Genomic DNA, 10,356 nt, shown 5'->3' with positions numbered 1-10,356 from the left:
TCCTGTGGTTACTGTCGGCAGCCTTTTAGCCAGCTTTTAAGAGTGACCTTGTAAATAAACTTGAAAGTTGAGAGTTTCACCGACATTCGAATCTCCCATTTGACTCTCCCAACACTTCCAAGGTGGGGGTTGTGATCCCCGAGTGACAGAAGAGCAGGCTGAGGCTCAGGGACTGTGCCTTCTAAACCCTCCCCAGCTGGACCGGCGCCGCAGTCGAGGGGCTGAGCCGAATCACCAGCCCTTCCCAGCCCACCGCACAGCCCACCCGTGTTTCTAAAACCCCAGGTTTTGACAACAGCTGCCATTTTGTAGTGGCTTCAAACCTCTCAGTCCGCAGAGCCACGATTCTCTACTCTTTGTGCCCACTTTTTTATACTCAGAGTTTGCACGGCTCACTGGAAAACTTGAAAAGACTCAAAATTAGAGTCAATGAGACTGCAACGATGCAACCAGACTCTGAGAGTGTAGCAGGTCACTGGGGGCCACAACCGAGCCGGAGCTGTCACGTTTCTCCGTGGCTGACCTGTGGTCATGTGCTGCCCTGACTGTGGTCTCCCGTATGCCATGTCCTTGGACGCAGCAGGACTTGTCGGCTTCAAGAAACGCTTTTGAAACTTCCTTAAGGACCCTTTTGCTCATGGCTTCCCTGGGGTGGGGGTAACTTCCTCCCACATGCAGCGAGAGGGTAAGGGACCTCCAGCCCAGCTGACAAGGTTTCCAGATCAACAGGGACGTGAGGGGCCGGGCGCGTCTCTTTCCAACTCCATGTTCAGTGATGCCATGTTGGTGGTTTGAGATTCCCAGAGTGGAAGCATTTACAAATACTAAGAAATCAGGGCTGGGGCCGGCCCCATGGCCAAGTGGTTAAGTTCGCACGCTCCACTGCGGCGGCCCAGGGTTTCGCTGGTTTGGATCCTGGGCACGGACATGGCACCGCTCATCAGGCCACGTTGAGGCAGCGTTCCACATGCCACAACTAGAAGGACCCGCGACTAAGATATACAACTATGTACCAGGAGGGATTTGGGGAGATAAAGCATTAAAAACAAAAAAAAAGATTGGCAACAGTTGTTAGCTCAGGTGCCAATCTTTAAAAAAAAAAAAAAAGAGAGAGAGAGAGAGAGAGAGAAATCAGGGCTCCCCCAGGACGGCTGGGGGCTAGAATCCACCAGCGCACCACCTGAGGAAGGAGCCTGGACAAGCACTGGGCTGTGTTCTGTTCATCTGTCCAGTGAGCGGTTGGCTTAGATGAGCTCCCAGAGCCTTCTGGCTTCTGAACCCAGGTTCTTCACCATACAGCAGATGGGGCGCAGGGGAAGGGCCCAGCGCCCAGGGCTGCCGCCAGGGCTTCCCTCGAGAAGTACCTTCCCTCTTCCCCAAGACTTAAGACATATCAACCTTTTTTGGATCCTAATTCAAGCAAACCAACTTTAGGAAGACGTTCTCGAGAAAATCACAGAAATGAGAACGCTGCCTGAATATGAGATGATAGAAAAGAATTGTTGTTAAGTTGTCTGGATGGAATCATTGTATCACTATGTTTTTTTTTTAAGTTCTCATCTCTAAGAGCATTTGGACATATTCATGGATGAAATGAGATGTCTGAAATTTGCTTAAAAATACCAAGATCAGGGGGCCGGCCCGGTGGCGCAGCGGTTAAGTTCACACATTCCGCTTCTCGGCGGCCCGGGGTTCACTGGTTCGGATCCCGGGTGCGGACATGGCACTGCTTGGCAGCCATGCTGTGGCAGGCGTCCCACGTATAAACTAGAGGAAGATGGGCACGGATGTTAGCTCAGAGCCAGGCTTCCTCAGCAAAAAGGAGGAGGACTGGCAGTAGTTAGCTGAGGGCTAATCTTCCAACAAAAAAAAAAAAAAAATACCAAGATCAGACAACCCAAATGTCCCATCAACTGATGAATGGATAAACAAAATGTGGTCTCCATGTACAATGGGATACTATTCCGCCATAAAAGAGAAACTCTAACACATGCTACAACACGGACACATCTCAAAAACATGATGCTAAGTGAAAGAAGACAGACACCAAAGGCCAGATATTATTATTCCACTTCTAAGAGGCACCGAGGTGGTAAATTCATAGAAAGTAGACTAGAGGTTACCAGGGGCTGGAGGCGGGGCGGGGGGCAGGGGGAGGCGCAGTCCGTGTGTAACGTGGGCCGAGTGGCAGTTTGGGAAGATGAAAAAGTTCTGGAGATGACGGTGGTGGTGATTACAGAACAACATGAATGTGCTTAATGCCACTGAACTGAACGCTTAAAAATGGTGAAAATGTTAAGATGTATGTCCTGTGTATTCCACCACAATAAAAGCAATACCAGGGCGGGTGAGCCACACGCTAATGATTGTTGAAGCTGGACGGTGAGAACTCGGGGATTTCTCTTCCCGTTCACTCTCCTCCCGTGTGTGTTTGAAATGCTTCCATACCAACACACTTTCTTGAAAACTTACCGATAAAACGACAGTCCAAAGACCCAGGGCTGCTGAGGACATTTTTGAAAATGACAGCAGCACGGAGGGAGGCCTGCTCAGGAGACGATGTTGGGCAAAAAGCCGGCTCTCCAATTATGTCTACACTGTGTTGAGATCATATGCAAAACACGCACGAGCGAAAAAAGTCTGGAAGGAAGCACACCCAAATCCCAACGGCTATAGTGTTCCGATTGTGAGATAATGGGTAAATTTGCTCGTCTCTAAACTTTCTCTAATCGCGTTACTTGTATAGCTTTCAGACGTAAGTTACCACACCCCAAGGCAGTCATAGGAGAGAGGATGCTAGGAAGCGCGCTCTGAGAAGGGCCTCCCCTCCCGGAGGGCTCGGGCAGCCCCGGGGGAGGCCGGCGGCGGCCCCAGCGGAGGGGCTTCCTGCGCGGCCCCGGGGCGGCGGGCGGGCTGCGGTCGGCCAATCTGGGCGCGGCGTTGCGCAAGGCGCGCTTCCCGTCCCGGCCCGTCCGCGCGGCCGGCCGCGGGCTCACCGCAGGCAGCGCGTCCCTGCGCGGCCGCCGAGCCGTCTCCGCGGCTCTGATTGCCTTTGCCTCCCTCGGTTGCTAAACAGCTCGAGAAGAAACCCCTTGCTTTGGCTCTTTTATTTTGGGGAAAGAGGCCAGCGCTGTCTGTCTGTGCAGGGGCTGGGACGGTCCGGCCAACGACCCTGGGCACCCCAAGAACAAGAGCCTCCCCCATCCCCCTGAGACGTGGGGCCCGGATGTGTGTGGAAGGCGCCGCGATGACAATAACAGCTGTAGTTGCCGAGGCTTCCTGTGGACGGGAGCGGACAGCCGGCCCGTTCTGTCCTCAACAGCCGTCCCCAGGGGGCCGCTGCGACCCCGGCTGTCTGCAGGAGGAAGCTGCCGTGGGCTCAGGAAGCGACACAGCTGACCCGGGTTGGGCAGGTGAGGGAGTGGACTAGAACCAGGGTTGGACCTCTCCCCCCTGCCCCCTCCCCCCTGCACTGCCCCAGGTGCCCAAGCGCCTCCAAGGCCACCCGCAGGGCTGCAGGTTCAGGAGGCTCAGGGGTCCTTGGGAAAAGCAAAGAATCCCTCTGCGGGGAGGGAGCTGGTAAATTGCCAGGGGCAGAGAAAACCCCCACAGGGGAAGCACCTGTGTTCTGGGCGCAGGAGGGGGCCATTGAGAAGGGGTCCCAGGTAATGTTTGTTTTTTACACCAGGTGATGGGTCCACGGGTTCACTGTATTGTCCTGTATACAATTTTGTATGTCTGAAATATTTCATAATTTTAAAGAAAAGAAAAACCCAGCTGCACAGACCCCTCTCTAACACAGAGTAACACGCTGAAGAAAGGGGCCGATATTCTGGTGGTCTTCCCATGGAAGACACTGGGTTCCACTATTTATGCCAAGACACAAGACCAGGATCCAAGCGCTAGCAGACAAAAAGCAAGCAAAGCAAGGCCCTCCGCCCTGGAATCGTGGCTTTGGGGGGGGCACCCCCCCCAGCCCAGGGCCACCTGACCCAGCCCCCACAAATGATCTCCCCCTCCCCCTCCTTCATAAGAGCCCCAAGGGAGACGACTGACCACCCTAAGACAGCAACTCAAACTCAGAGGAAACTGCTGTGTTTCCCAAGGCCAAGAAAAGAAAGATTTGTGCTGCTCAGACACTTGAAACAAGCACTGGCTTTTCTAATTCTGAGACCTACGGGGATCTTTATTATGTGAACAGATGAAAGCTCTGTTCTCTGCAAGTGGACAAAAATACATAATTCATTCACAACGTAAACAGCTCAGTGTTCAGCTGTTCCAGACCCTGGTTATATATTATTTCAAAAAACTCGTGGAGGGTTCATGGCCAGTGACCGGTGCTCAGTCTCCATGAGCTGAAGTCTGGTGGCGACAGGCTCTGCGAGGAGTAAGCACAGGGCAAAGCCATGAGTCCTGGTGGGTCCACATCCCAATGCGCACCCACCAAGTCCCTTTGTGCTTATGATCTTGGGGTGGGGGCTGGATTCTGAGGCTGTTTTCGGGATTGCTTCAAGTTGAAACTTCTACGCGGTAGTGGGCTACTGTTTATACCTCTGCAGCTCACCTCTCTGAACCTGAGCTTTTCATCTATGGCACGGGAGAGGGTGGACTTGATCAGAGGTTAAACGGGTCCCCAGATGTGGAAGGTCCCCAAGTCGACCCCACAAAGTGTATTGAGGCGGGAGGTCTTCAGCCACAAGTAACAGAAGTCCCCACACCCTGACTAAGCATAGGGAAAAGGGATTTATGGAACCACATAAGCAGCAAGTCCTGGGGTGGACCCATCACGAAGGGGTCTGGAGACTTCAATAAAGCTGTGAGTATTCAGTGCGTGTGTGCACATGTGTGTGTGTGTCTGTGTAGACACTCCTGTATGCACTGTGTTGTATGTGCCTGCATGCATGTCTGTGTGAGCGTGTGTGCACACAATGTGCATGGGTGCATGTGAAGCCGGAGAGCCGCTGAGGCCTCTGAGCCCAGGCTTCACAGGGAATTTGTGGTGACGCCTGGAGCAGACCCTGGAGTGGAGTTTTTCCATGTCTGCCTCAGACTCTGAGTAAGAACTAAAACACCACAGAGAGTGGGGCCCTCAGTTCTCCTCCAGATCCCCCCACCCTCCCCAGGGGCAGCCCCTATCCCTGAGGTGCATGTTCCCCGCATGCCCACAGCTGCACCCTTTTCCCACAGAGGAAGGGGTCCCTGAGGACAGCGTTTGGCTGCCTCAACGGTTCCACGCGGTCCTCACCCGCAGCCCCCAGCTCTCTTCATTCCACCGTGTGCGTCCAGCACCTTCCTGCTGATGCACACAGATCTGCTGCTTCCACGGTGCGGCCGCACCACAGTTCATTTCTCCACCCCTCTCTGGATAAACACTCAAGTTGTTCAGTTTTTTCTGTTTTAAACAGGGCCAGTACACATGCTCAGAACCTGCTGGGATCCACATGCCCAGCTCTGCCTGGTGTGGCAGCTCCCGGCGGTCACGCCAATCTACTCCCCTCCCAGTAGTGTCTGGGGACATTTTCTACCGCCCCAACGAGGCGGGCAGGGAAGGCTACAGTGACTGACGGCGGAGAAGAGGAAGGAGCCTGGTGGGAGCAGGAGAGAAGTGCACGGATGCTCCATGTCCCACAGCTCTGATGGGTCCTTCCACAGCTCTGTCTGGTCCGTTCTCAGAACCTGGGAAGACTCCAGTGCAGGCTCCCAAGAACTTTTTAGCATTTTTTTCAAATCACTTTCAGCCTGAGATTCTTGGATCCTAGAAGGCCCACGGAAGAGACCCACTGAGCTTACGTGTCGATCGCATGCCAAATTCTGTGTGCTTGTGCGTATCTCTGGGGAGGGGATCCTCAGCTCCTGTCGGATCTCAAAGAGGGTGGTGACTCCAAAAGTCTTTGAACCTGTGTGTTTCAGTCGGACTCTTTTTGTTATGAATGACCAAAAAAAAATCTATCTTAACTGGCTTGAGCAAATAAAGGGGAAAAAAGGAACTTATTGGCTCATGTAAGCAAAAGGCCCAAGAGTAGCTGGGCTCAGGTAAGGCTGAATCCAGGGGCTCAAGTCACAGCAGAAAGCCCAAGTCTCTCTCCATCTCCGGCTCCACTTTGCTCTGCTGGCTTTGCTGTCAGGTGGACCACTCCACCCACATCTGCCAGTGGGTCCAGACTCGTGCCCTCACTGCTCCACGTGCGACAGAAAGGGCACTTCCCCAGTCTCTCCAGCAGAAGTCCTGGCATCCAGTGGGCCAGCGTGGGCCATGTGCCCATCCATGAACAAGCTCTTCTGGCAGAGGACTGGGATGCTCCAGTGCACTCAGGCCGGGTCCCACACCAGCCTGGCCGGGAGGGGTGATGAGCCTCCACCAGAAACCCAAGTGGTGCTGTGAGGAAGGGGTGAAGAGGCGGGGCAGGGGAATAAACGTCTTCCGCACTCAGAAAAGGCTAACCCTGAGACAAGTTCAACAGGGTGATGGTCATGGGCGAGAACGGGCAAGCCCGGTGCTGTCTGCAGGGGTGGCCTGAGAGCAGCAGTGCCATCCATCTGTTTTGGATTGAATTGTGTCCCGCAAAAAGATAGGTTGGAGTTGCTGAAGTCCTAGCTGCAGTACCTGTGAATGTGACCTCATTTGGAAATAGGGTCTTTGCAGATTCGGTTAGTGAGGACGAGGTCACACTGGAGTAGTGTGGGCCCTAAGTCTAATGCAGGTGTCTTTTCACAGTGGTCTTCCCTTATCTGTGGTTTCACTTTCCACGGTTTCAGTTACCCACGGTCAACCGCAGTCTGAAAATATTAAATGGAAAATCCCAGAAATCAACAATTCATAAGTTTTCCAATTGCATGCTGAGTAGCGTGATGAAATCTCGCTCCACCCAACTCCATCCCCCGGGAGGTGAATCATCCCTTTGTCCGGTGTGTCCACGCTGTATCTGCTACCCACCCGTGAGTCAGCTGTCGCGGTCAGCAGACCAACTGCCATGGTATCGTAGTGCTTGTATTTGAGTCACCCTTATTTTACTAAATAATGGCCCCAAAGCGCAAGAGTAGTGATGCTGGCAATTCGGATATACCAAAGAGAAGCTCTAAATTGCTTCCTTTAAGTGAGAAGGTGAAAGTTCTCGACTTAATAAGGAAAGAAAACATCGTATGCTGAGGTTGCTAAGACCCATAGTGAGAAGGAATCTTCCATCCGTGAAACCGTGAAGAAGGAAAAAGAAATTCACGCCAGTTTTGCTATCACACCTCAAATACGTATGCAGAGGTAAAAACATGGTACAGACGGATTCAGTATGATCTGCTGTTTCAGGCATCCACTGGGGCCTCGGATAAGAGGGACTCCTTAAGAGAAAGGGAAAGGGGATTAGACAGACACAGGGAAGGCCCTGTGAAGAGGAGACAGAGACTGGAGGGATGGGGCCACAAGCCCAGGAATGACGGGAGCCCCCAGGAGCTGGAAGAGGCAGGAAGGACCCCCCCGCAGAGCCTCTGGAGGGAGTGCGGCCCTGCCCACACTTTGATTTCTTTGGAGTTCTGGCCTCCAGGACTGGGAGAGGATTCATTCCTGTTGCTTTAAGCCCCCAGTTTGGGGTAATTTGTTGCAACGGCCAGAGGACACTCATACATGGCCAGTCCCTGACATTCAGCTGTGACCTAACAGTGCAACCAGGTGCCCAGCGTGGGTCCTCCATCTCTCCAGCCCGTCTCCCTTGCAGGTGGAGTGAGAACGGTGGCTCTCCCAGACTCAGGAGGATCCCAATCTGGTGTTTTCCAACGGGTCCTCAGGGAGGTTTGAGGAAGTGGTGGCCCTAATGGCTGGGAAAGTCCTCTGGAGCAGTCTTGTGGCTCTGCTTTGCAGGTCACCCCAGCAGGCCCCTAATCAAAGGGAAAATTCCACGAGCCTGCTCCAGTCCAGCAATCCCACAGCCTCTGCGGAAACACCAGGGCAGCACCAGGAGCCAACGTGGCCACCGGCCAAGAAGCCCCAAACATGAAACTGCTACCTAAATCCTCTGATGGTCACACCTTCTGGACACACCCGGTCAACTCCGGCTGTGCTCTCTAGTACCCGGACACTAGATAGTGTCAGCATCCGAGGAGATACTAACTCAAAGCCGTCCCTGACCAAGCCAGCCTCAAGGGCTCATGCTCTGAGCTCAAGTCCGACCTGACAGCTGTGCCAGGAGCCTCAGGCCACCATGGTTGCAGGGGGCACGCCCAGGCTCTGCAGCTGGGCGGACCGGGGTTTAGATCCTGACTCTACCATCTACCTGGTGTACAGCCTTTGGAGGCTGGTCAACTCTCTGAAATAGATAACTATACTTCCTACCTCCTGGGATTGTAGTAAGCAGCAACTGAGATAACACACGACGTAGATGTTGGCATGATTACATGATGACGAGGCGCTCATTCAGTAATCATTTATTGAGTACCTAATATGTGCCAGGCAACATCCTAGAAGCTAGGGTTACAGTGGGGAGCAAAACAAACATAGGAGTTTTGGAGCTTATGAAGATGAAGAAAGTGACGATGGTGATGATGGTGATGAGGATGAAGATGATGATGATGATGGTGATGGTGATAGTGGTGACAATGAGGAGGATAAAGATGATGATGGTGGTGATGATGATTATGAGATGAAGATGGTGATGGTGATGATGGTGATGAGGAGGAGGAAGATGATGATGATGATGATGGGGATGAAGCTGCTTTTAGCAGAGGAGAACCCCTCCATGGTAGCTCAAACTGGCTCCCGTGCAAATCTTTTTGAAGTCGTGTGTTTTATCTTTAAAACTGACTTGGGCTTTTCGTTCCAGTCTATGGTCTATCCATGTTTGTTTTACTTATAAACAACAAGAACTTTTTTCCAAAACTTTGAGTGAAAATGATTCCCCGAGAAAACATGCCCTGTTTATTCCTGTGGCTTTTGAGACACTAACCACACACAAACACACACACACACACACACACACACACACACACACACCCAGCCCCCTCAGGCCAGCCCGACATGCATCTGAAGGTTCACAGAGCTCAGGGCCAGAAGCAGGGACCCAAGCCATGGAACGCTCTGGAGAAGATGCCTGTCTCTCCCGTGGTGCTGGGGTGGGGAGCAGGAAGGATGGGGCCTGAACGTGGCTCTGTGCTCTGCAGGGCACAAGGGCTGAGCCTGGAGTCAGCAGCTGCAGGCTGAGAGCCAAAAGATGTCAAAATCAGAAGGCCCTAAAAAAGGTCTCAGGAAACTTTGTTTTCCCCTTAAAACCTGGCATTTCCTATGTGGGGGCCACATCGTCGACCTGGACAGACCCTGGATTCCGAAGGAGCAGCCTCAGTTCTGGGGTCCATGAGGATGCCAACAGCTGGCCTGGAGGGAGCTAATCTTGGCCAAAGCTCTAGGATTGTCGGACATCCTCACACCTCCCAGTGACAGCCATCCACGGTGACCCACCTTGGGGACCGTGAAACAGGCAGGAGGAGGGCACGTGATGGAAGCCGGCGCCCCCCGCCCACAGCGCCCTGTCTCCTGCGTTCCTATTTCCCTGTTTCTACAGTGAGCCTTTCACACGGTCTCTCAGATGTTGCTCACCTGTGTTACATAACGTTCATCCTCAGAAGCAGGGAAGTGGAAATCAGTTCCTGGATAATTTGATAACAACAGGCGTTGTGAACTAAACTGGAATTTACTGAGTAGATAAATGCCTCTCAGTTGGTCCCCGAGGATGGGGGGACCTGCCATCCTTCTGTGGCAGAAGTTTGGCGTTGATGAGGAAACGAATGAAGGGGAGACAATCAATCCCATTTCCTCCCCTGCAGGGTCAGGAGGCAGGTCCGCGGCCCGATCACACGGACCCGAGATCCTCGTGCCGGAAAAGGTGCAGTTACCTCCGAGACGTGCGGTGCCAAGAGGCCTGCAGAAGCCAGCGCGTCTTCCTGCGGGGTCGATGGTACTCGTAATTTGTGGAAATAATTATTTCTATATTAAAGCAAATACAGCAGTGTCATGGGGCAAAATACGAAATTCCCATGGATTTTCAGGATCAAACGCAAGGCTTTTAAAGGAATGTCAGGCACTCAGCGGACAATTCGGGCCACTGCCCCATAATCCAGGTTGCACAAACTCTCCTTCCAACTTTGCAGCAGGCAAGTTTGTCAAGGGAAGAAGAGAAATTAAAAACGCAGATCCAGCCTCTGGGGGCTCCAGGACAAGCGCGGAGCCTGGACGCCACCTCGTGTTCACTTGGGAGATGGTAGCCAGCAGCACGCCGCCTTTGAGAAGGTGTCCGACTCAAACGCCAGCAGGTGGGGGCCTTCCTGGGGGAGGAGGCTCCTATCTCCCTGGGACCGCCGGGCCCTCCCCCCGCCTGT

The sequence above is a fragment of the Equus asinus genome, chromosome 28 (genome assembly GCF_041296235.1).
Source record: "Equus asinus isolate D_3611 breed Donkey chromosome 28, EquAss-T2T_v2, whole genome shotgun sequence".
NCBI classification, from domain to species: Eukaryota; Metazoa; Chordata; class Mammalia; order Perissodactyla; family Equidae; genus Equus; species Equus asinus.
This window is presented reverse-complemented; position numbering follows the sequence as displayed.